This window comes from Meriones unguiculatus (assembly GCF_030254825.1).
Source record: "Meriones unguiculatus strain TT.TT164.6M chromosome 13 unlocalized genomic scaffold, Bangor_MerUng_6.1 Chr13_unordered_Scaffold_34, whole genome shotgun sequence".
Classification (NCBI taxonomy): Eukaryota; Metazoa; Chordata; class Mammalia; order Rodentia; family Muridae; genus Meriones; species Meriones unguiculatus.
In genome coordinates, this window is record NW_026843646.1 from 15,971,941 (window position 1) to 15,998,586 (window position 26,646).

Genomic DNA, 26,646 nt, shown 5'->3' on the forward strand with positions numbered 1-26,646 from the left:
GGAGTAAGGTTTTAAACTCTCTTAAGCCCTCCCCCAGTGATGCACTTTCTCCAATGAGCCTGCCACCTTCCCAGGCATCACCACCAACTGGGGACCAAGTGTTTGCATACCAGGCTCTGGAGAATGTTCTCATTCAGGTCATTGCACTATCTGTCTGAGTTAGCCGTCTAGCACTGGGATAAAGCCCATGACCAAAAGCAGCAGGTGGGAGAGTGGGCTTGTTTCGTCTTATTCTTCCAGGGCACATCACAGAGTGAAGGCAGGGAAGGAGCTCACAGCAGGAACCTGGAGGCAGGAACTGAGGCAGTGGTTATGGAGGAGAGCTGCTTACTGACTTGCCCTGCTCCTGCACACCCCCTCTCCCCGGCTTGCTCAGCTTGCTTTCTTAGATCCAGGAGCCTGTGCCACGGCCAACACCACTGCCAGCAGGCTGGGCCTTTTCTCATCCATCAAGAAAATGCTCCACAGGCATTTTCTCAGTTGAGATTCTCTCCTATGACCTTAGCTTGTGTCAAGTTGATCAACAAACAAATAAAACAAAACAAAAACACAACAAACTAACCAGGGCAATATTCAGCATGATGAGTGTTTTTCACATGACACTAATACTTAAAAAGAACACAAAATTTGACAATGAAAAAATAATTTGTATAATTTGGGATGTGTCTTGAGTGAACTATAATTTATAGGGGTAGATAATACATATTTGTATGGAATACTGAATTACACATAGCTTCCAACACATGGCAAAGTGCTCTGTATGCATCTAAGAAAAAATGTTGCCATTTCCCACTCCAAACTTGAAGTTGGTTTGAGCAAGGTGTTATTGGGGGCATTTAGAATTGATTTCTCTTTGTTTAAACACAAAGGCTCTACAAAAATCTGGGTTTTTGATGAGTTTTTTTGTAGCCGGTGTATCTATATTTCTCTATGTTGTCCCTCTTGCTGTGGATTTCCATGACCTGTAAGTATCAATGACACCTCAAAATTTAATGTAAAATAGCATAAGAACTGCTAGTTCTTTGGTAGTTTTTGGTATGAAAGGTGCATTGTGATTGTCTGAGTCTCATCTATGGAAAACAGCAGTGGCCCATCCTTCAAGAACTCCCTCCAAAGCCATGGTGCTCTTGCTGAACCCAAGTCCCCACTGTATCCTAGTCTTGTCTGGCTTTCTGCTCTGAGTCAGTAAGACCAGTAAGAGTCAGTGTGACCAAAAGTGTATTTGGTTTGTCTGAAGGGTGCAGGTTACTGGGTGCTTTATGTGGTGTGTGTCACTGTTTCCTAAACAGACTGTTAACATGGACCTAGGAAGCAGGTTTGGCTTGGTGTCCTGTGAATGTCACCTGTGTAGGGCATTGTGAATTCATGGTCTACTTGAATTCTGCTGAAGCCAGAATGGAGGAAGCTGTGCTGGATGCCTTTCTGGGATCAGGAGAGGAAAATAGGTTAAGAAATGGCCCAAAAGAAATATGAACAGCAAATGATGCTGACACCAGGGGCAGCTGATCAGGTAGTGGAGCAGGAGAAGGCCTTGAATTTGGCTAATAAGAAGTCAAATTACAAAGAACAGGAGCACAGAAGTGAGTGAATGCATGTTTCTCCTACGTGGTAGAGTGAGCACCATCTCCAAGCATACAGGGAAATACGATAATTTCATGTGCAGAGTGATCCCACATCTTTGTGTGGCTACAAAAACGCCCCCTTTATTTCTTCCTGTGATGATTTTTTGAAAAAATTCATAACCATAGGCAGAGGAAAACTTGCCCTGGGAAGTGGCACTTGCCTGAAAGCTGTCTGTGCCTAGGAGCGGACGCCATGGGCCAGTGCTTAGGCTGTTCTATTAATAGCACTGAGCTACCCAGCAGGTGACACTGGGCCAGAGAACTCAGCCTGTTCTTTCCCCATGGATTCAAAAGCCAAGTTCATGGAGTAGGCATGAGACAGGAAGAGGCAGCAATCCGATGAGCTGGCCTTACAGGTCAGAATGTAGCATGAAGATCTGTGAGTGTTCTCATTTCGCTGAGGCAGGAGGCTTCCTGGCTTCCTCTTCCCATCTTCACGCTGTGTGTGAGAGAGAGAAAGAAAATGAGAATATTCTTTTATGCTCTGAAAACATACCTTGCTTGGTCTCTGTTTTCCCCATCAGGGAGCAGAAAGAAAAATCCGAGATGAAGAGAGAAAGCAGAATAGGAAGAAAGGGAAGGGCCAGGCCTCCCAAACCCAGTGCAACAACTGTAAGTCAACCCCTCCCCAATGCTGATGGTAGCCAGCAGGGTCCTTTGAAGAGACAGAAGAAGCTGGCTACAGGGGAAGGTACGAAGGCTCCAGGTGTGGCCTGCTTTGCCCCTACAGTGCAGACAGGGGCAGCGTTGATATGGAAAGCAAACAGAAGTCCTCCGCGGTACACACAGGACAGCTGGAAGTGGAGGAGCCTTCCACCCTCATTGTACTTCCCAGAATCCCATGCTCTTTTTGTTTATTTGGGCCTGGGGAAGGGCATTTGAAGCATAATCTAGGCTGCTGGGAAAGCTTTGGGGGAGGATCATGGACTTGGCTGACAGTGTTCATGTGTGCATAGCCCTGTTCTGTGGTTGTTGTGGTTTCGTGCAGCCTCTGACGGGAAGCTGGCTGCCATACCTTTACAGAAGAAAAGTGACATCACGTACTTCAAAACCATGCCTGACCTGCACTCGCAGCCCGTGCTCTTCATACCAGATGTTCACTTTGCCAACCTGCAGAGGACTGGACAGGTACTACTTTTGCTCACAGCCTCCTACTGCCCTCCTCAGGGTGTGCTGGTGTGTACGCAGAACAGGCCACAAAAATAAACTCAAGCAGCAGGGGAATGGCAACACAAAAAGTAGGTTTTTACAGAAAACATTGTCTTGGGAGGAAAGCCTGGCATGCTAAGGCAAAGAAAGGTGTGAGCTGTTATTAGAACATTGTTGACAACAGGACAGGAGAAAGCTCCTCATCTGCCTGTTCAAGTTGTGGTGTCTGTGAAGCAGACTCCGTCAGTGCACATATCGCCACCTAGTGGTGAGAGGTAAAACTGTTTCATACATTTCATACATACATTTGCCCAGAGGAGAGAAATTAAGATCTTGTCAACAATTTTTTCCTTAGCAAATTAGTAGTTCTCATTGAGTGGATAAATCATTAGTCATCTGAAGGAAAAAGAGTGTTAGATCTTCCTTCAAAAACACAATAGCCAAGTCCTATGGTTATATCTACAAATGAAATGAAGGATTGGAAATCAAATAAATATTCAATAATTAAATCATTATGACAGCTTAGTTTTGTGGAAGATTATGCAGACACTGAAATTTCATGATGAAAACTATGCATCCACAGGAGAATTAATTATGATTTTGTTCAATAAAAACTAAAAGTAGGGTACTGGTGTGCTGGGTCTAGCACTCCAGTGCTGACGGAGCTGAACTGGACCTTGCTCACGGTTTTTCCTGTGCTAACTGAAGACCGGTCCTCTATAAGGGAAGGTTTCCAGAGTTCTCGGGTGATGCTGATGTTATTTCCTTTACTCTTTAAGGTTACTTCTCCCAAGGGAGAAATGAAAACTGGAGAAGAAAGAGAAGATGTTTCTTAGCATCAGCCCGAGTTTGTTTTGGCCATACTAATTGGGACTTTAATTTTGCCTCGTTTTGTTTTCTTTTGAATCCAGAATCCTTAGCTGAAAGGATTGTTTTGAGAAATAGGAGCATTATGACAAACTCAAGTCCCCTCGCATTCTAAGTGCTGGGACTTGACATCAGCCTGATTTCTCAATCTTGCAGCTTCTCCTTTTTCTGGAGAATGTTTTATATAGTGACAAGGCAGCTGTACAACCAGAGGATCATGGTGTGGGGGGGGGTTGCATGTGTGCATATGCATGAGTGTGTGTGTTTATTTGTTTCTCGGTTCATGATATAATATGATAATAAATATATTCATACTTTTTGCATGGAGTACATTTCTACTAAAATTCATTTTAACATTTCTATCTTGTCTTATTACATAGGAACCAATATATAAGAGGAAAGAATATGAATATTGTATCTTGTCCAGAAAAGACAGCCAGCAAGGCTGTGTGTGTGAGAGAGAGATGGTTGCCTGCATGTGCCACCACTGTCTGGCACTGTCTGCAGGATGCTTCAGTTTCTCTAATTCTGATTGTGCTTGCCACTGCTCGTTCCTAATGACACTTGTCCTTGGAGAGCTTCCTTTTGCCACATGACCTTTAGAGCATGAAGAGAGTTAATGAATGAAAAACTGAAATAAAAAGAGGAGGATGTGGCTACCCTTAAAGTGTGGAGATTTTTATTGTATATGTAAAGGACAAAGCAGGCAGAGGGAGGAGTCCAGGCTGAACACGGCCAGCTGACTAAACGGGTGAGGAGAGAGAAGTAAGAGAGAAGCCAAGAGCTGCCACCAGGTTCAAGAGGCAAAGAAAGCCAAAATGGCTGAGTTACATGCTGTTGGAACAGGAAGTCCAGCCAAGAGAGGAGTGTAGAGGAGGGGTTGGGGTGAGGTATGCTGAGAGGAGCCACAAGTCCTGAGGGATGCTGGCCCTATTTGATATGTGAAATAGGCATCCCAGTTAAATATTTGTCCACCAGTTTCTTTGCTGACAGTTTACCCTTACATTTCTGTGGTGATGGGAAACCAGGGTAAGCCCGCTTTGATGAACAAACACGCGGGAGCCAGCACAGCCTTTCTAAAGAATGTGTTTAGATCTTACCAACAGATTTTCTTATTGTCAGGAGCAGCATTTGGCAGAGAGCCAGAGTAACCTGATCAGATCAGACCAGCTTAAGCTAGAAATAGTCACATTTCTGAATTTACTTTATAAAATCTAACACACACACCATTGCTAATCAAATGTATCTTTTTTCCTCTTCACAGATAGTTTGTACAGTCAGACAACTCATTCAGATTTCTGTTTTATGCTGTCTGACATGAGCCTCTTGTTTTCCCCACAGGTGTATTACAACACAGATGACGAACGAGAAGGGTAAGAGCAGTCCTTCATTCTAAGCACATAATGTTTGTTTGTGGGGTGGCAATGCACCTTCCCAGCCTGGGCCGCCCTGGGCAGGAGATGGGACCTTCCCGTGTGCTGTGACCTAGAATGGAGAGAGGGGCAACAGGTGGTCACCTTTTCCTGCAAGCCCATCTTCTGTACCTTCCCTTTCTCCCTGTGATCTGCCTTTGACTAAATGGTAATTTTGCAAATGTGGCCCATCCCTTCTAGTGCACTGTTTGTTGAAATCTTTCTGATAGCTCTTGCTTCCCATCGTTTCATCTCAGCACAAGATCTGGTTGAGAGTGTAAAAGCCTTTCCTGCTTTCAAAACTGCCCGAGACACAAACAGCTCCTGAAGCCTTACTCAAGGTGTTGAATGGGGCCTGAGTAGGTTGAGAACCTGTTCACTGCACTGTGGGTTTGGGGTAGGAAGTTGTCTTCTGTATCTTCCAGATGTGTCTCTCTGGCCCCATCTTTGCAGAGAATATATGCCCACCTATAAATGTTTAGGGGCAGCTAACTCTTCAGTGTAGTTTCTTTCCTTAACTCATTTTATATACTCAGAAGCTTGCAGGTATGAAAGGGCTGTTTTAAGGTCACGAGATGACTCTTCTAGGACACAGTGACGTTGGTAGCACATTCTCACAGGGTAGGTGTTGAGCTAGCTGCCTTCTATTTGAATATTGCCAGTGACGAATGCTCTCTGCATATGAGGAAGCTCATTATATTATTTCTAAGAGCTGGGTGGTTTCAGCTTTTAGAGTTTAAAGGAGGAAAACTGTACTTTGGCTTATTCTTTTGGAACAACATAGGGCAGAGGCAGGGGCAGACGCCAGAGCTGTTCCTCTGTGGCCTCTGCCAGTTAGAGAATGTCATTTAGGCTTCCAGTCTCTTGAATGACACTGCCTATGTTTAGTATGATCTTCTCTGGTTAATTAATTCTTTTTGGAAACATCCTGACAAACATACCCAAGAGTGTGTTTTACAAATCTTCTTAGGGTCTCTCATTTCATATTGGTTAACAGTTGAGATTATCATAGCACGTTCTCTCTGATAACAGTGTTCAACTTCTGTCCATTCACTCCTGCTCTGCTCTCTGGATAAGCCTTTTCCACCCTCAACATTCAAACTTCTGTTCTTTCCTGAAACTGTTCTTAGTTACAATATAATTTTATCTTTTAATATCTTAATTTCTCTCATGGGAGACTACTAAATTTATACAACAACAGCAAAAAAAAAGAGCATTTTGCCTCTGTGTGGGTTTGTGTACCAGTTACATGCCTATTGCCCATGAAGGCCAGAAAATGGCATTGAATCCCTGAAACTGGAGTTACAGGTGATTATGAACTGTGCTATGGATGCTGGGAATTAAACCCAGGTCCTCTGGAAGAGCAGCCAGTGCTTTTAACCTCATAGTTCTCCAGCCTGACCACTAAGTTGGTTTTGTTTTGTTTTTATTTGCTTTTGTTTTCTGAATACATGTGTTTAGAACCTCCTGAATTGCAGATTATGTTGGGAACTCTCTTATAAGCTCAATGCTATATTTTTCTCTTAAAGCAGGCTAAAACCACATTCATTCCTTAATACGTATTTTATGCTTATTGTTTGCATTAGTTGTGTATACCTAACATCCCAAGATAAATTTCCTACAAACCATAGTCAAACTTTTCCATTCCTATGTAAGACACTTCATAATTGGTGAAGGAAGTATAGCTGATATTGCTGGCTTTATTCCTGAAGCAGAAGTTTTCAAGTGACAGACCAAGGGCCAGATCTTCTTTTGGTGGTGGTGGGGGTGGGCAGGGTCTCAGTCTGTAGCCCTAGCTGCCTGGAACACAGCATGTAGGCCAGGCTGGCCTTGAGCTCACAGAGATCTTCCTCCTGAGTGCTGGGATTAAAGGTGTGTACGCCACACAGCCTCAATCACCCATTTTGAATGGTCTACAGACTAAGATAGTTTCAATAGTTTAAAAACCTCCAGTGAAGACTGGCATTACATTATCGGTGATATGAAGTACACCTGAGCCTCTGCAAGGAATGTTTTTCTGGAACACAGCTGTATTAGTTCCTTCATGTGTTCTCTATGGTTTCTTTGGTGATACAGCAGCAGAATTGAGTGTTACAGTAAGAATCTGAAAAACCTTTGCTGCTGGGCCCTTTTCAGACAAACTTTGCCACCTTCTGTCTCAGAGGAAGACACTCTCAAAGGAATTAAATTAAATAACCCTCAGGCTGCTTAGGACTGGAACTTGTCCAGGACCAAATCTCTAAAATCAGTTGTAAATCCTTTAAGTATTGATTAGAAAGACAAGCATAGTGGCTCATGCCTTTAGTCCCAGAAATCAGGGATCTGAGGCAGGAGAATCAAACGTTTTGGCTAGCCCAGTCTGTCTAGAAAATAAAAACTCCCATTTCAAAAACAGAAATGGGTAGTTTGTTCTTTTTATCCTGGGACAGAAATAATCAGATTTCAGTTGGTTGGAACAAACAAGTGATTAGATCTATGAATTCTAATCTTTAAATCACATATTTTATAAAGAGACAGCATGGCGTCATGAAAAGAATGTTGGCTTGAGCTCAGGAAGCCAAGTCCACCCTCTGGACTGTTGTTTATCCACATGAAGCCTCATCCAGCCTTCCTGTCCCTAACCTCCATGTCCTCAGGTCTATACTGAGGGTGCTGTAGAAGGCTCTCTCTCTTACATCCCCAGCATTTGGCATTTTGCTTAGTGGTATTCCTGAGATAAAGTTCACAGGGAGTGTTATAAAGGGGAACTTTAGGAGAGTGTGAAGTGATTGTGCAGACCCATCAGCCTGTCTTTTGCAAGCTAAGTGGCCAGTGACCTACCTGTAACTCCACTGGTCTCTCCATAAGAATTGCCTGTGTTGTTGCGTAGTCATCCATTCCAAGGACAGCCATGTCCTGTACTTCCATACATCTCTGATTGAGCAATGTGGACAGGTTAGTGCCTCTGTGTTAATGCATGCTGGGTCCTTGGCTATTGCTATATGTTAAAGTAATAGCACTCCCTGGATACCTTGGCTAGGTTCTGAATGCTTTTATGTGTATTCTTTTCATAATAGGAAATCTGGGAGATTTCCTGTTATCTCCCAGATTTCCTATTATCTGCCATTAACAGTGAGGAAAAAGGCCTTGAGAAATTTGGAAACTTCTTCAAAGTTGTCTAGCTGGTACATGATAGAAGCACAGGTTGAGCCAGTGCTTACCCATAATTCCCAGCACTCACCAATGTGCCTCCATTGCCCTGTTTCCTCAATTCTAGACCCATGGCTGAGGGGAAGGCACAGGGGTGGGGGCTGGGCATATCCTATTGTGTAAGCTTTCTGGTCTTTACCAAGGCCTAACCTTGTTTCATCTCATGAGCTCTCCTGGCAGGGCAGACAGATCTCTGAGCTCTGAGGACACCGTGTGTGCTCATCTAGCCCTGAGGAGGTACTGACTTCAGTGGCATTGTCACAGCAGCCATCAGGACGATGGATCAGGCCAAGCTTGTGATTTTGAGTTAGCTTCACTGTTTGCGGTAGTTAAAGAGGCTGGAGAATACCCCGCAGAGCGTGTCTGTGCCTTGTGCTCTCCAGAAGTTTCACCACAAGTCCTGGTAGCTTTGTAGCTCTTGCATCAGACCTAACATTTCTCAGGATTTTTTGGATGAATCTTAATATTGTTTGTTGCTTCCAAGGGTCTTGTTTTCCTTGTGATTAACCCCACAAGCCTATGGCTGAGTGTGCTGCTGGCCCTGGGTTTTTCTAACTGATGGCCTCGTGATGGAGATGATGTCAGGGAAAGCTCTGCTCTGTTGCTCTCTGATCCTTTGCAAATGATTATATAGTGTCACTGAGCTGGGCACAAGAAGGCCTTCAGCCTGCATTCTTCTCATTAGAATGCAGGCAAGTCATAGCTGCCTTGTTTGGTTTTGCTTTGAAAAATAAATGAAACTACTGGATTCATAACATAGAAAACTTACTGACTCCTACTGGGTTTATAGATTTGAAAGTGTTTGGCCTCCCAAGAGAAATGTGGTTTATCTGAGATACTATTTTAATGACAAAGCCTGCTGTGGCTTGGATTAAGTTGTTCTCAAAAGTCAACTGAACTGGAAAAATATAAATGAATCTTGCTTTGTGAAGCAGCTTGACTCACACAGCACGAGAAGGTATCTGATAACATTTCAGGCAATTTACCAGTTATTAACCTAATGGTGCCTGGCTGCTATGTGTATGGATTTTTTTTTAATCTTCTAGTTCTAAGTTCATGGTCACTAGTTCATGGTCACTACTATTACAGTTCTAAGTTCTTGGTCAGTTCCAAGAGGAGACAGTATCATGCCTGCTTTTATGACAAAGCAGCAAGGGCAAGGCAGAGGCAGCAGTGTCCTAAAAGTTCTTTACTGCCTTCAGGTGAGACCTGAGTCATAGTTTTTTCCTTAGCTGTTTCTACTGTTTGACATAGAGGAAATAAAATAAGATGGCTCTTGATAGGCTATCCTCAAAAGCATCTCAGATGCTTCTTGGGTAGCTCTTTCATGAGATGGTTCCCTTGAAGGTGGCACATGTGAATAGCCTTTTTTCCTATTAGCTGGATCACAGTGTGGAAGGCTGATAACACATTTGAGCATTCTGTCATTGTGGACACAAGGGCTAAGATTGTTCTTATCCAGCTGCCTCAGAGTGCTCGGGACGTAAGTGAGCAAGGCGGAGATGTATGTTAAGAAACTCAGTTGGCTGATGCTCCCTTTGGAGGTAAATTAAGTACCATTGGTTTTAGTGATATACGCTTCCAACATGGATAGGAATGTTTTCAGACTGTCCCAGGTAGTGTGCATGTGCTTTTATAAGCTGGGTCCCTACCAACCTGACTTGAGAAGTGTTGAATGGCTCTCTGGTGGCAGGAAGCTCACTCAGGCAGGAGTCACAGTTTTGTGTTACCCGCAGGACTGGGGTTAATTACTGTGTCCATCTCCTATGTGAGACCAGGAGGTAGTGAGCTGTTTGCTCTGGGTGGAAAATCTAGTCTTCTCTGTTCTTGCCCTCAGCCTGTGATCATCGGCATCTTCATTGTCTTCATCTAGCAGTTTGGTGGTGCTTCCCCTCAGTCCCCGACACTCATGGAATTCTCCTGGGAGCCTCCTGTAGAGAGCCTCCTTTAAATTTAGCATTTTTATTATTTTTTAAACCATGTGTGCATTGCATGTGGGTATGTACACACATGTGCAGGTGTTAGTGGAGGTCAGATGCATTGGATCCCTCGGAGCTGGAGGACAGAAAGCTTAGGCCCCTGCCATGGTGCTAGGAACCTAACTCTGGTCCTCTGCAAGAGCAGTGTACAGCCTTTATTGCTGAACCGCCTCCCCAGCCTCCTTTTAAATTGTATTAAAGTAATTAATTTTTATTTGCACATAATATTTGTACTTATTTATCTGGTGTGGTACGATCACTTGACAGTGTAAATAGTGTATACTGATCAATTTGGTGTAATTAATACTTCTAGTTCCTCAAATATTATCATTTCTAAGTCAACAGCCTCCTTTTAGGAGACTGAGGAGCAGGGAAGTTGAGCAACATGCCAAATTTGTACAGTAATAAACTACAAAGCAGGGATTTAAAATCCATCGAGGTGGTCTGACTGCTGAAGTCCTGTCCTAACCATTCTGCTAAGTGATTGCTAGACACTGCCTCATGGGCTAGTCTCCAGAGAAATGATCATTTTCTACAAGTCTGCATCTACGCCTGAGACTAAAGAATTGAAAATCTCCACTTTTCTGATTTCTCTTCTAATTCCCTTAGTCTGTCTGAAAAGCATAAGAACTTTGAAAGCAAACGCAGAACTGACTCCAGAGAGAATGTTCTGGTCTCAGTGGAGTGGGTTGAACCTTCACTGTAGCAACCAGGAAAGGGAGAACTGTAGGAAGCCAGGACAGTCTTCAAGAGAGGTCTGTTGAAGTGGCCTGTGTTGTCTCCTGTCGGGAGCTCACCGTGGATGTGAGAGGCTGCTGCAACTTGGGTGCCATCAGCTTTTCCGTGGCCCTGACCTTCTGAACAGAAAAGGAGAGGCAGGCTCAGCAACCTCCCTTTTGTGGCTCCATCTTTCTCCCTCAGTGGGGATGGTGGTGTAGAGCCTGCAGGGGAGGACAGGTCAGTACCCTCTGATGTATTTAACCATTTCTGCCTGTCTTCTCCAGCAGCAGCGTCCTTGTTAAACGGATGTTCAGGCCCATGGAAGAGGAGTTTGGTCCGACACCGTCTAAGCAGATTAAAGAAGAAAACGTAAAGCGAGGTATCTCTCCTTCCTGTGTGCCACTGGTGTGAAGGTTAGGGAGTGTCTTGTCAAGAACTCACTCCCTGAGACTGAACCATTCCCAATCCTGGTGGGGTTTCCCTCATATGGGAGGTTACAGGCTTTTCCATTACAGGCCTTGGAGGAACGGTTATGTGGCTCCCAACTCCTCCAGCAGGGAAATACATAGTTCAGAGGACATTGGCTCTGTGAGTGCGTCTCATGAACCAGTGATTCAGAGATATTCAATAGATGAAACAATTAACAACAACAGGTTGGGCACGCCCATATGAGATGGTGGCTCCCAGTTCACCATCACTTGTTTTCACCTCCATTCCTTGGTGTCTTTTCCTCCCTGACTTTACTTAGGAATAGGGCAGAGTCATAGGGAAACCAGGAGTCACACTGGTGTGTGGAATTATATTTACAGCCTGGTAGCTGGTCCAATAAACTATTTTTCAAAGCTTGTGAAACTGCCACCAAAATTGCCACTACAAATTGTATTGGCCTATAAGTAAAAGTTAAGGTATGGCTTCTGAAACTTTGAATTCAGACACAGAGGGCGCTGTAACCTACCAGCGGTAAGAACCACCTCCCCGCTACCTCCAAGAGCTTCTCTTTGGAGAAGGATGGAGACATCACTGGGCCCCTTGCTCTGAGCAGGTGCTTGGCTCGGGTATTGAGGGTTAGTGGCAGCTCCTACTTGTCAGAAGTCGCTCAAGAAGAATGGTGACAGTTAACAGCAAAGCCATCGTTACAGGTTGTTTTTCCTTTGCAGCCACTTGTCAGGGTAACTGGGTCAGAGTCATTTTGGGGCTCCACAAGAGGCTGCCTGCCTTTGGCTGTGTGATGTCTGGGATGTTCAGTGCTGGTTCCTGTTGTGGTTGGCAGGATTGTTGCCATTGGTACACCCCAGAATAAATCTAATGAAAACTGGCTCTGTGGGCAAGCCCTCTAACGGTCTGGAGCCCAGTATGGCCTCTAGGCTAGCTGTCAGCAAGCCTGACAGGGGAAGGCTGAGACTGCCCCACCTGCTCAACAAAACAGAACAAAATGAAGCACCTGAGTTCTTACCAGCCACCCCTGAGCAACAGGAAAAGCAATGGTTTAAGCTGAGGCTATTTATTAGTAGTGCTAATTTTAATAGAATGTAAGCTCTCTAGGGTCATCCTGATGGAAGTTGCTCTTTCCCTCTCTTTCTGTTGTTGAGAGCTTCAAGAAGTTACAGAATTTCCATCAAGTAATAGCTGCCAGTATGTCTTCCTCTTGGGTTTACTCTTCCTTATCTGGATGTAGCCAGGGTCCGCATTCTAAGTATTTTTCTCACACTGTTCACATTGCCTCCTTTTCTGATAGCCTTTGGGTTCTAGGCAGCTTAACTGACATGGAAGTGATGCAGGATTGCTTCAAGGGACTAAAGTTGTAAACTTGTAGGAAATGCAGTCAGTCTGCATATTTACTCGGCACTTCTGTTTTGATGTTTGATAAAGAAGGTACCAGTGCCCAAGTCTGCCTCTCTCCTTCCTCTGCCTCTCCTCCCGTTACCACAGTCACCACAATCTACCTGAACATTCACAGGCCACAGAAGGGAGTTTGGGCAGAACCCCTGTCAATGTGGCCTTTATATGCACAGCTTTAAGAAAGCCTTTGGGATGGAGGGGGAGGGGAGACATGGAGTTTGGATTTGGCTGATTTCATTTCCCAGTCCTGCCTTTGTTTTTCTGCTGATGGTGATGGTAGCTAGGTGGATTTAAGATGATAGTTGAGATGTAGGCTCACCAGTGTTTTGCTGTTATTGTTTTTGCCTGGGGCAGTTTTCCCTAGTGTGGACAGATGAGGGGTTTCAGCTTTTTCTTCCCTTGGGTGAGAAGTTACGCTGCTGCCAGAGGATAAAAAGAGTAGCCCTCTGGGATGCTGGACTGCACCTGAATGACAGTGGCCAGTTTTTTGTTTGTTTGTTTGTTTGTTTGTTTGTTTTGTTTGTTTTTGTTTTCTGGGAGCTGACCTTTCAGCATGATTGCTGGAGTGGTGGGCACAGGAGGAGGACTCAGTGGTCAGGGGAAGCAGAAGCAAGGGTGACCATGTTTGTGGGACCCCACAGGTGCATCTTAGCCTCCCGAGGTCCATTTACATTGCTGAGATCGGCAGTGCCTGCCCATCTTAGCCTGCACACTCCCCAGTTCAGAGCTCTTACAGAGAAGTGAAAGGAAAAGCTATGCCCTCGCTGGAGGGCACAGGGACCACACCTACTTCCTGGTTGCTTCTGTAGGTTGAAGACTGAGCCTCTCTGTGTGCTGGGCCTAGATGAAGCCTACCACAAGGACCTTATTTCCCAGAACTGGCAGCAGGCACCTATGTGCTGGATGCTAGTGTCCTACTTCACAGATTATCCAGACAGGGAAAGATTAAGTCATTAGGGTCACAGCAGGGGCTGAGCTGGACTTGCACCCAAATCTGTGATTCTCTGCATCCTAAGTTCTTCCTGGACTGTCCTAGGTGCTACCCTGGTACCCTTCCAAGCCTGTGCAGGAGAATGTCTGCCTGACCTGCTCTTCTCCTGGTGTCATTCCTTTCTAGATTTGGTGCTTCTATGCTCTTCACAACTCAGAGATACTTGAGTATCTTAGCCTTCTCCCTCACCTCACCATGGTAGGAGCTGTCTGGAAAGCATCCTCTTTTTGGCTCTTTCTTTATGACTCTCACAATGGTGTCTAGGTCATCTGGTACCTGCCTGTCTCTCCTAATGGACCATAAACTCCCTAAAGACAGAGAATGGGGTCTATTAGCTCTCTGCCTCAACCTCAGCTCTTGGTATATACAGCCTATGGCACCCAGGAGCCTTCAGTGGTATTCACTGAATGAGCACAGGGAACAGTAGTCATGAGGAGACTGTGTGCCTTTCTTGAGAAACTAAAGTGTGGATCTAGGTGTCAGAGCTGGTACATCCCAGTAGTCATTGGCCTGTTGGCAGAGCAGGTGGTGTCAGCTTGAGACTCCCATGTGACAGGAGTCACGCTGGCTGTCCCCTTCTCTTGCAGTGCTTTTGTACGTGCGGAAGGAGAGTGATGACGTGTTCGACGCCCTGATGCTGAGATCGCCCACAGTGAAGGGCCTGATGGAAGCGGTAAGCCACAGCCCCCTCAGCCTCCAGAGTCCCTGCCCTGCCACCTGGGCAGAACTTAGGTGGCTCCATGGTGCCTTGTTGGCTTGGCTAGCGTATTCCAAAGTGGAGAGAGGACATGTTGGTTATGGGGAAAGATCTGCTGCAGAACTGCAGTGGTTTGAGATGATTCTCCCCTTCTCTCCACTGCCCTAGGCCAGGGTTAGCAGCACGACCTAGGGAAAGCTGTGTTTTATTCACACGCTGTTCACCCAGCTTTGACTGTGCCTCAGTATGAGCAGTTTCAGAGACAGCTGTGCAGTAGGGGATAGGCTGTGACAGTGATGGGGACCAGCGCTGCCTCTCACCTCTCCTGGGGGCTGCTGGTCTGAGAAATGCATCGGATGGGATATTTGGGCTTATGGCTGAACACTGCAGTACGTGAGGAAGTTCCTATGTGTAGACCACACAACGCAGTGGCCTGAGATCACTTTCATTTGTACTTTTCCCTGGTGTGTGTCCATGCTAGAACATGCTACAAACCAGCGCTTCCTTCTCTTTACTGGCAGAGTAATCATTCACTGTATGAACACAACATACTTCATTTTTTTTTCATTCATTCAGCTAACAGGTCCATGTGCTTTTCCTTCTTGGGGTGCTCCTGAGAATGCCCTGCTGTGAATGCTCACGGGCTACTTTCTGTTTGGACATCTGTTTCCAATTCTTTAGGAGTATATACAGAGTAAAACTGGCAGGAAGACACAAAATGTCCTCTATTACACGATTCAATTTATCAGTAATGTCCAGAATCAATGACTTCTGGGAGAGAGAAAGCAGGCAAGTTTGCCATGGGTTGGGGAGCAGAAGGAAGATCTACACTAGTGCATTTCCTGTGGAAGTGATGAGAAAGTTTTGGAACTTGAGAGAACAGCTGTGTGATATTGTGAATGTATTGTGAGTGTCTATCTACAGTTCTGAGTAGTAATCAGAAAAAAATTAGAAGAATGTGGCCACGGTGGGTTTCATACTGCTCCCACTCTGGCATTTCATGACCCTGGTCATTCTGAGCAGAGCAGCACTGTCACTCTCCAGAAAGCGCAGGAGGAGGCTTGGCAGCTTTTTGTTTGTCGTGACTTGTGGGGACTATTGATTTCTATTCTACTCAGAGCAGAAACAAATCCAGAAGCAAATGCAAGAAAGACTATGGAACTTCTAATGAACTATGATTTTTGTTGTTGTTTGTTTTGTTTTGAGACAGGGTCTTACTGTGTAGCCCCAGCTGACCTGCAATTCACTGACTGTATAAGCAAGGCTGGCCTATATAATTCAGAGATCCACCTGCTTCTGCCCCGGTAGTGCCAGGACTAAAGGCTGTGTCACCACCATCATGGGCTCTGAATTTTAAACTGATTAGAAAGAACAGATACTGCAAAAGGCCTAGAAGGGATGAACCAAGATTTTTTTTTAATGACCTTGAAATTGCTGAAGGATGGATAAATGGTCTACAAAATAATGTAAAATAGTCAGATTTCTCTGAACATCATTGTCCACTTCCATACCTTAGTCTGGTTTTTAAGAGCAGATAAAATAAGTGTTTATAGGAGTATCTAGAGGTTATTTCAATGCACATTCTTAGTCCTTCCTGCTGAAGAGGCAATGTTGCTGAAGATTCAGGCTGACCTGGATTCTTGCCTCACCTTTCTGAGCACAGGGATTATGGGACTGTAAGCATATACCATGAGGCCTTGTAGGAATCCATATTTAACCAACTCCTAGAACAGCCTGAGGGATGGATGCCACAGATCTAGAACAGGTTTGAACTGCTGTGCTATTCTGGGATCCTGCTTTGGTCCTTGATGTCTTTTTTTCCTTCTGTAACCTCTGTCTACTTTCATAAGTACCCTGAAGATGTGTTCATACTGGACCACTGTGGAACAAAAGGTCACTTCACCTACTCAACAGCAACTTTTCTAACTTTTCAGCCTCCCTTCAACTCCTGTGTTGTTTTGGTAGATGGTAAATGGGGGTGAGGCAGGGGAATGGGTAGAGAGAGCTGCAAGCCTTGGAAACTTCAGGTTCCCTCCATGGCTTTAGTCATAGTTTTCAGGCAATTCTGGCTTCATCTTCCTTTCAACTCTGGAACAAAAAGTTTCCTTAACGTTTAACACAAACTACCTGCTTGCTTCTGGAGTGTTACAAGTGGGAAAGGTGGTCAAGAAGAGCCTTTTCAGGGTCCACAAGTGGGCTGGTAGTGATCTACAAACCAAGTTCATTGACCTTAGGGGTGTCAAGACCACAGGCTCTGTCGAAGGGGACCATCAGCGTGTGATGGAGATGGTGTCTTTTGAAGAACACTAGAGCTTACTGATGTAGTTCTCTTTTTAAAAATGATTTATTTGTTTTATGTGAATTGGTGTTTTGCCTGCATATATGTCTGTGTAAGTGTGTCAAGTCACTTGGAGCTGGATTACAGTCAGTTGTAAACTGCCATGTGGGTGTTGGGAATTGAACTCAGGTCCTCTGGAAGAACAGGCAGTGCTCTTAACCACTGAGCCATTTCTCCAGCTAATGTAATTCTATCCTGAGTTGATTTGTGTCTCTGTGTGAGGTAGGAAAACACTGACCGGAATGTGGATCCGCCGAGAACCAGGATATTTTATTATACTCACATTTACCAGTACATGTTTGTATGTTATAATAAATATGTACATGGGTATATAATATGCATGTGTAATGTATGTGTATTCCTATATATTGTAATATGTATGCATAAAATTAATACATAAATTTATACATCATCTCTCCATATCTAGAATTTGTTTCACAACTTTCCATAATACTAAACTTCATGAGTACTCAAGTCCATGTGTTTTATATAAAATAGCATATTCCTATGCAACTTCGGCAATCCTCCATCTGCTTTAAACCATCCCTAGTTACACTACCTGATGAATGTAAAAGCTATGTAAATAGCATTGTTTAAGAAGTAATGGCAAAAAATGTCTATACATATTCAGCACAAGCACAACTTTTATAAAATACTTTTGATCTTTAGTCACTTAACCCTGTGGGTGATGCCTGCAGTTATCGAGGGCAGACTGTATAGATGTCCGTATTGTTAGTGGCATAAATATGGGTGATATGTGCTTGTGTGAAATGAATCCACATATGTAAACGTGTCAAGAGTACAGTGGAGTGGTCAGTATTCCTGTCTTCAGCCATGACTCTGTTACTTGGATATATGTTCCCTCTTACTTATTTTATTGCAGTTTTGTCATTAGCATACAAGACATTAGATTAAAACATTTTTGAACGAAGTGAGTTTTAGTACACTCTCCTCCCTCAGTCTTCCCACCTCTTGTCCCCAACCTCTGGCAACCTCCTTCAGTCTCTTTTCTTCTTTCATGTCATACGTGCCCTCGTTTTTTCTGGTTTTGTTTTTAAAGTAGTCTTTTACTTTTTAAAAAAAGAAAATAATTATTGACAGTGATGAAATGTGACTCTGTCACCTAAAAAAAATACAACTGTGTTCCCACCCTTCCTTCAGGTGTGAACTGGTATTTGAATCAGAAGGTACCATATCAGACAGATTCATGAACAGTTCCGAGGTGGTGACTTTCTGTAGCCCACATGGATGTCCTACAGCCTGTGAGCCAGGCCACACGATGGGTGCAGTAGCTCGGTTAGCTAGAAGGTGGTATGCTCACTTTAAAAAAACTGGTGTTTGTGTGTATGTGTGTGCACATGTATTTTCATCAGTGAGCATGGGCTGTGTCATGTGTGGAGGTCAGAGGACAACACTGAGGTCACTTCAGCTTCCCCCTGATTGAGACAGGCTCAGTCTCTGCTGTAGCACCTGCTGCAAGTCCATGGGAGCTCGGCCATCACAGGTGTGCACTGCAGCATCTGGCTAAACGTGCAGTTTGGACATCCAGACTCAGGTCCCCATGCTGTGTGGCAGGCACTTTAACCACTTAACCACTGATGTGTGTGGGCTTGCTATTTCTTGAGACTGTTTCAGAGCTTGCCTGGCTCTTACCACAAGCATACACAGCAGCAAGCAAAAGATCATACCTCCTAACTGTGCTACTTCCTGTGGGCCAAGCATTCACACACACTAGTCTAGGGGGGCCGTTCCTGAAACCACCACACAGTAACCTTACGAAGAGTGAACTTTGACCATGGAACCTGGGAGCTTGTTCTGGAGGTCAGTGAAGCCACTCAGACCTCAGGGCTCTTGCACATGCTGTCCCCTCTGACAGGATGCTCTTCTTTCATATCACGATGTTGGGGCTGCTCACCCCCAGCTCGTGGGGCCTGTCAGACCACTCACATAAATAACACCTCTTCTCTGTGTGCCTCCACCTGCTTTATTTTATTTCAACCTGGTGTCTTGATCAGTTTTTATTGTCAACTTGACATGACCTAGAGTCACCTAGGACAAGGGACCCTCAGTTGAAGAATTGCCTGAGACAGACTGGCTTTTGGCCATTTCTGTGAAAAATTGTCTTGACTGATGAATGATATGGGAAGACCCAGCCTGCTGAGTCATCACTGTCTCTAGACGGCTGAGCAAGAGCCAGTCAGAAAACCAGTAAGCAGCTTTCCTTTCTGCCTTTCTGCTTTACTTCCTGCTTGAGTTTTTTAGCTTCTCAGTAACAGACTGGTATTTGAGGTATAAGAGGAAATAAACTTTGTCCTCAAGTTGCTGATGGTCAGAATGTTTTGCTACTGCAAGAGGAAAGAAGCCAGACCCCCTGGCATACCTAATATTGGTTGGGTGTTCCTTCCTTCTTTTCTCCAGTAGAATATGCAGTCCCGAGGGGTTTGTCTCTTGCTGTCAGTTGCATATCCTCAGGCCTTGGGCACAATGTTTGTTGCAAATGTTTGCTATTCGCAGAGTATGTCCCACCATGCTGAGTGCTACAGGCTCCTTTTAATTATTGTCATACTCCTATGAACATGGCATGGAAATAGCATCATCACCATTTTACAGATAGGGAAAATGAGGCTGGAAGACATAGGTGCCTCTTTTACCTAGCTCTACCCCAAATGGTGGCACCACCCTAAGCTCTCCATCAACTCAAGTCTAGGTAGGCAGATGTCCATATGTTTACATAAAAGAAGAATAAACAATGCCAGTCACACAAAGAGTAAAGGGAAAGCAAGAATCGATAATAAGCATCCGGGAAAGAGGCGGGATAGACAGTTGATTGATCAGCCCTTTGCCGAGTACATGCTTTGGAGAGTGGAGAGCCTAATTACTGAAAAGAGGAGCCAGGAATGGATTCCTTTTTCTTTTAGAAAAGGGCAAATGAACAGACATGAGACTACTGCTGTTGAGTAAGCAAACTTTTTCACTTGAAAATTAAAAAGAAATTGCAAGTGACACTAACCAAAGCCAAATCTTAGAAGGCAACTGAGTGAGAATAATTAGGTGAAAATACTGGGGACTCCATCCTCCCCCTCCCCCTCCCCCTACCCCCAGCACATGTACACATGCAGCAAGCACTATGCACAGAAAGGAATGCTATCCAGGGCTTCCTACTTTTTTGTGCCATGGGTGCCTTTTGCAATTTCAAATCCATTGACTCTTTGAGAGTGCTTTTAAGTATCTAAAATAAAACAGAATTACAAAGAAAAGAAATGGCATTATGAAAGGCAGTCACCAAGATGGTAGAAAGTGTCTGTGATGTAGGATAGTGCATCAGATATGATGTAGGGATAAGATGAGTAGCACCCAGTGGGGTGGGTGAGTGCAGCCCATACTGTGAAATGCATACGGAAATTTTTAAAGATTCATTATTTTGTGTGTATGTCTGTGCACATCTGTCCCTACTGATGAGGAAGTAGTGAACATCCTTGTGGAAATAGAACCCGAGTCCTTTGCAAGAAGAACAAGTGCTCTTGGCCGCTGAGCCAGCTTTCCACCCTGCAGGCCGAATGCTAATGCACCACAAAATATCCGTGATCCCCACCACCAAAAAAAAAGCTAGTTGCTGTGTGGGAAAGGCATAGAAAGGTTCTGGTTTGAGGCTAATTTAAGTATGGGTGTATGTATGTTGTCCTATCCGAGTTCTGTGCATCGTCTTGCTGTGGCTCTGGCCAGCTATGCTGAGGAAGTAATCAGGAAATAATGTGGAAGCAGGCTGCTCTCAAGGAGTTTCTGAGAACTAGTTCTGTTCACTGAGTGGTTCTAGATCCCCAGGGAATGAGTAAGGAAGTGAGGTCACTCTTGAGAGCCTTGCCATTTCAGCAAGAACTGAATTCAGTTCAGAGCTCAAAAGACAGAGCTAGTTCACCATACTGGGTTCCTCTCTCTCTCCCTCCTCCCTCTCCCTTCTTCCATCTCTTTCTGGGTCTCATGTGTCCCAGGCTGCCTTCAAAACTTGCTATGCAGGGGAGGTTGACCTTGAACATATGCTCCACCTGCAGTGCTGAGATTGTACAGATACCCTTCACACCCAGTTTATGTGGTCTTGGGGCTCAAACCTAGCCTTGTGTATACTAGGAAAGCACTCTTATCAATCTGTCTAAAATGGAAGTGGCTTCCTTTTATTTGCATATGCAAATAGGACACCAAGGGGCTTGCCAAATAGTGTAGGGGCCTCAATGGGAGGAAGAGAGAAGAGAGTAGAGGCAATGTAAAGTATTCCTGAGAGGCTTAACATTTTTTATTAACTTCTCAACTTTTTATTTCTCATTTTATTGAATTATGGTTCAATTGTCTTTGTTACACATTATATGACAGAGTATCTTTGGGAAATTCAGTATGTATGTGTATATGCATTTACTATTTTATAAACTAGATCAACCGTGTCATTGTAATTTATCTGCTAAATTTCTCCAATTCTGAATTAAGTCTTCCACCATGCGTGTGTGTTTTTGAGACTTCCTGTGTCCATTCATTTCCCTTAGCTTTTGCCTCTCCAGCTGCTACTCATCTGCTTCTCATTTTATCTGCCTATTTGTTTGTTTACATTTTCTGCAAACAGGCCCTTCTAACACAAGGCCTGTTTTCTTTGCTGCCTCCAGGCTCTTGTGAGAAATGTTGCCTTTTCTATTTATTTGCACATTCATTTGGAAGTCAGTAAACAACTTGCAAGTGTCAAGGTTCTTGCCTTCCACCTTGTGTTTCTGGAGTTGAACTCACCTGGCCAGCCTTGGTGGTGAGGGCCTTTACCCACTGAGCCATCCCACTGGCCAACAAGTGTGTTGTTTTGTTTTGTTTTGTTAACTTTTGTTCATTGGGCCTTATTGTGGCTGTGGGGAAACCTCATCAGGACCACCAGTGATGTGCCCCACGCAGGCAAGAGGATACTTGTCTAGTCTGTCTTTATCACCCTGCCTCTCTGTCTTGCTTCTGAGTGTACATATGGTGAAGAGGTCTTTCTGCCCTGTGGTAGGGATGGAAAGGCAGGAACCTAGGGTTCTCTGGAACAAACTTTTCTCAGGATCTCAGCTCTCCCCTAGGGTTCTGCAGCCCTTTTCTAGCCTGTGCTGCACTTCCTAAGTCTGGGTCCCAACCTTACCTGTGAGCCACTAGCGAGGGCATGGCACATATTTGGAGTAGATCTTTCTCGAATACATCTTGCCACTTTGTACTTACAAAAATGACACAATCATAAAAATAAGCACTGTGGAATTATACAAAGTAAAAGGGAGCTTGAATCTGACCATTTATCAATGTAGCTATCATTAATAGATTGCTATGTCATTTAAATATTTTATATACATTTAAATATATGTAAACGTGAAAAATTCAGACAAGATTATATTATATTGACAAATTTTCACTTATTTTCCCCTCTAATATGCTAGCAATTTTTAAAGTGTAAGTGAAGAAAATGTCAAGATATTTAATGCATATTTGTTATGACTTTCCTCTGTTATGAACAGGTATGTTCCAAACATGTTTGAGCATGAGAGTATTTCTGTATGTCCGATTACTAGACATGATGTCAATGGCTCATATTCACTTTTAAAAACTATGCTTCTGTCAAACTTCTTTTCCAGGAGGCTGAGGGGTCACTATTCCTTATATAGAATCTGAACACTGCTGTTTCCTCATGCTCTGACCAACATTAGATTATGACTTCAGTTTTGTTTTGTTTTAGATTTTTTAGATTTATTTTTAATGTGTCATTTGTCTGCCGTGTATGCAGGTACATATGGAGGCCAAAAGAGGGCATCAGATCCATCAGAGCTGTAAACCAAAAGCAGAAAATGTTTAAACCTGCTGGATCTCTCATTCCCCTTCTTCCCCCCCCCCACCCTGCTTGGTTTTCCAAGACAGGATTTCTGTCCTGGACTCACTTTGTAGACCAGGCTGGCCTCCAACTCACAGATCCACCTGCCTCTGCCTTCCAGAGTGCTGGGATTATAGGGGTGTGTCATGGCACCTGGCTCATTTGCATTTTTGATAGTTAAATTAAAAGTACTATCCTATCATTATTTTCATTTGAAATTTTTAAATAAAAGTTCAGTGCAGTTTTCATATGCTTATTGCCTGATTATATTCTTCTTGTATATAATTTTTCTGTTTTTTTCTTTCTTCTCTGCCCTGTTCCCCATCGAGTTCTTTTTAACAAAGCAGTTTGCTCTGTATATATTGTTTGTATTTTAAAATGCTTCCCAGTACATTATTTTTCTTTGTGGTATGTTTGAGCTACTGATATTTCAGAATTCCACAGTTATTACTATTCAGGCCTGTTTTGCAGGTGTCATGTCTCCCAGAAAAACTGTACTTAGGATGATGGCTATCTGAAGAATGAACTCATGTTTATCTTTTCCTGTGCTTTCATGGTCTCAGTGGTCTCATCTTTCATATATAAATCTTTTATCCACCTGAACTTTTTCTCTCACTACCTCTTGAGGTTGGTCTGGAGAGCATTCCATCGCTCATGCTGACCTCAGGGCTGGGCTCACAGGGGTGAGCCACTGCAAGTGGCTCAGTTGAAATGTGTTTTGATGCATGGCTACCTATTTAATCCAACATTGTGAGTAGATGTTTTTTTTTTTCCAAGGGATCAGAAATGCCACTTTTATCAAGATTGTTTTGCTGACTGATTTAAGATCTATCCAAAGGGAGAATCAAAATTGGGATGGCACTAGACATGGGCTCTGACACACTGCGAAGCATGAGCTGCATTTCTCTTCCTTCTAAGGGCAGAGGAAATAATGACTTGGTGAAACTAGTCAGGGCCATAGTTAGTGAGCTGTGACTCTGTGGCTGCTAACGTGGATTGGGGCTCCATTCACTTCTCTACGCCTCATTTTGCTAATCTATAAAGCCAGTGGCTTGGGCTGAATGGTCTCAGCAGTTAGTGCAGGGAAAGTGTTCATCATGAGATTTCCTGACGTGTCTCATTAGGGGACTGTGCTGTGCTCAGATGTGAGGTCTGAGCTGGAATGTTGTGCTTCCCAGTGTGTCCCTGCTCTCTGCTGACCACTTTCCTGTTATTCATGTTTCAGCTGTCTGAGAAGTAAGGGCTGCCAGTGGAGAAAATCACAAAGCTTTATAAGAAGAGCAAAAAGGGGTAAGAAAAAAGCTAACTCAGCTAGCTGCCCTGTCTGCAAGGTACATTTTTAATATAGCTTTACCTGTTGTCACATCCGTGGCCCACGATGCTAGCAGTTCAGGCAGGGAGACCCACGGTGCATTTCTAACATGTCACCCGAGGTGCTTTCATCTACTGACAGCCTCACAAGGGCGGGAGTGGTCTAGAGGTGGTAGGACATCAGGGAAAATGACGTTGCAGAACTACATGTAGCTCTTCACATTGGCTTCTGAGTGACACAGTACGGACAAAAATTAGCTGAGGCTAAAGGAAATTATTTCAAGGTAATCATTAATGAAATCTCAAATGGGCGTCAGGCTGCTCGCCCACATGGTAAGGAACAGTGAACAGTTAGTCCTTCCTGGTTGGGTGGTGAGGAGCCTCTGGGTTCCCTGATCCATTTCCTCCTCACAGGCTCACTGAGGAGGAATGAAGCCCAGGGCCTGCTTAAGTATTTGCCCCAGGTCTCACTTTCAGTAAACAGAAAGCATAGTCAATGCCTGCAGGGAGGTGGGCCGCTTCAATGGCCTCAAGGAGGAAGTGCTTCCCTCTCCTCTGCCCCTCTTAAGACCTTTCTAAGGCTTCCTCTTTGGGAGTAGGTACCATAAAACTCTTCTGGACCCTTTTCATAAAGAAAATGTGACCTGGGTTCTCGGGCTTTCTGATTTTGCAGTCTTTGGCTGACGGAGCATCAAACTTGAACTCCTGTTAGACACTCAGTGAATGTGTGCTGCAGTTCTTTCCAAGATCAGTGCAGTAGGCTGGGGATACCACTTTGAGTGAAGCCTCAAGTCTTGCTGGCTAGAGAGCTTCAGTGTGGACAAACACACTGCTGATAGCACTGCCTTTCAGCACTGGGCCTGTGAAGGCCTATGCATAAGGCTTTTATCCCAACATCAGCCCACTAAGCGTGGGTGCCTTTTAATTCTGTAAAAGAACAAACTGAAGGTATGGCAGCATCCCTGATGACACCACTATAAAGTGATTCAGGGAGTCATTCTTTCTCAAATGGAAATCTCTTTGGCTAACAAGAGTGAGACAGGCTCAGGCACTTCTCAGTCACAGATAGAGGTGCTGGAGGGACACTTTACCGGTTAAGAGCGTGTGTGGCTCTTCCACAGGACCCTGGTTTCATTCTCAGCACCTACATGGCATCTCACAACTACCTGCAATTCTAGTCCAGGGGATTAAATTGGTCTTCAGAACTCTGAGGGTACCATGCACACATACCATACACAGAGATGCATTCAGGCAAAACACTCAAATATAAGACAAAAACAAAATTTATATTAAAAAAAAATCACAGATATAGACTCTGGAAGTTGGTTTTCTTGAAACCAAACCGCCATGGAGTAGGCAGCCAGGAAGAGGTGAAGTAGCTTGGGGTGAGGCAAAGCCAGCTTTAGACCCAGCTCAGGCGTTCATTGGCTGGAGAGCCATTGACCTTACTGAGTTGTTTCTTACTTGCAAAACGCTGCTGATAAAACTTGCCTTTATAGTTGCTGTAGAGTCATATGTAACTTTTACTGTACATGTGTGTTCAGCCAAGGGCAGTTGAGGTTTGTAATGAAAATACAGAGGGGCCTAAGAATGTGATTAGTCAGTAGCTTGAAGGCTGCTCTTGCATAAAGCCCTCTGTTCACTGGCTTTGTTTCTTACCCCACCCCATCTCACCCAATTTCGGCAGCATCCTGGTGAACATGGATGACAACATCATTGAACACTATTCAGATGAGGACACCTTCATCCTCAACATGGAGAGCATGGTGGAAGGCTTCAAGATCACGCTTATGGAGATCTGAGCGCTGGGCCCAAGTCCCCTTGACAGGAGCTTCTGGTGCACTCCTTCCTGGGAGAGGTGGGCTCGCTGCCCTACAACCTGGAGACCCATCTCACCCATCTCAAGTGACTGTTACAAGACTGCTTGGAAGGGGGCAGGGCCCAAGGCCCACCAACAGACCAACAGTCAACTCTTCTACTTGCTTGGAGCTGAAGCCTGTATCCCTCGGCTAAGTTCTTTAAGCCTGTCAGGCCCTTATTTATTGTCCATTTTTTCCCCAAGAGCCTGGAGTCCAGGCCCTCCAGGACTCTACAAGTTACTGATAGCTCCACCTGAGACCTCCAGAGTTCCCCCTTCAAGGGAAACACAGCTAGTCCATTCATCTCGAAGAGCCTGGGGAACTGCGATGCCTTTTTTCTTACCTCTCCACATTTCTTGAGTGGATGGACAAGATGAGCTGCTTCTTGGCACAGTCGTCATGGTTGGGGTAAAGAGGACACCCATTTTCTGGCCTGGAACCTTCAGGTTGCTCTGAGGAAGGTCATTTTGCTTAAATACCTCCAGGGGATCTCAGCAAATAGCCACTGGGCCTTGTTCAGGAAGACATTCCGCTACCATGTCAGTAATAAGGAGCACAAAGTATGATTGACAGCCATGTACATAATTTGTACATAATATTGCAATAATATATTTTACCTGTGGTGTGTGGGCATGTTTACTGCCGTTGCCCTGGAGGGGACATACCTGGAGACTCAGAGCATTCTGCTCTATCTGAGAGGAGGCTAGGAAAGAGGCCTTTAAGGTATCACGTGACTGGTGAATGCCAAGATGGATTCTCCACTGAGCCATGCTGAGGACTTGTTTCCCCAAATGGAGCCCTCTCCCCTCA

The 26,646-nt window shown here is 44.4% G+C and overlaps 1 pseudogene; it reads left to right on the top strand.

The window, feature by feature from the left end:
• Positions 1 to 25,854, top strand: part of LOC132650928 (grainyhead-like protein 2 homolog) — a 59,519-nt pseudogene extending 33,665 nt beyond the window's left edge.
• The last annotated feature ends 792 nt before the right edge of the window (positions 25,855 to 26,646 follow it).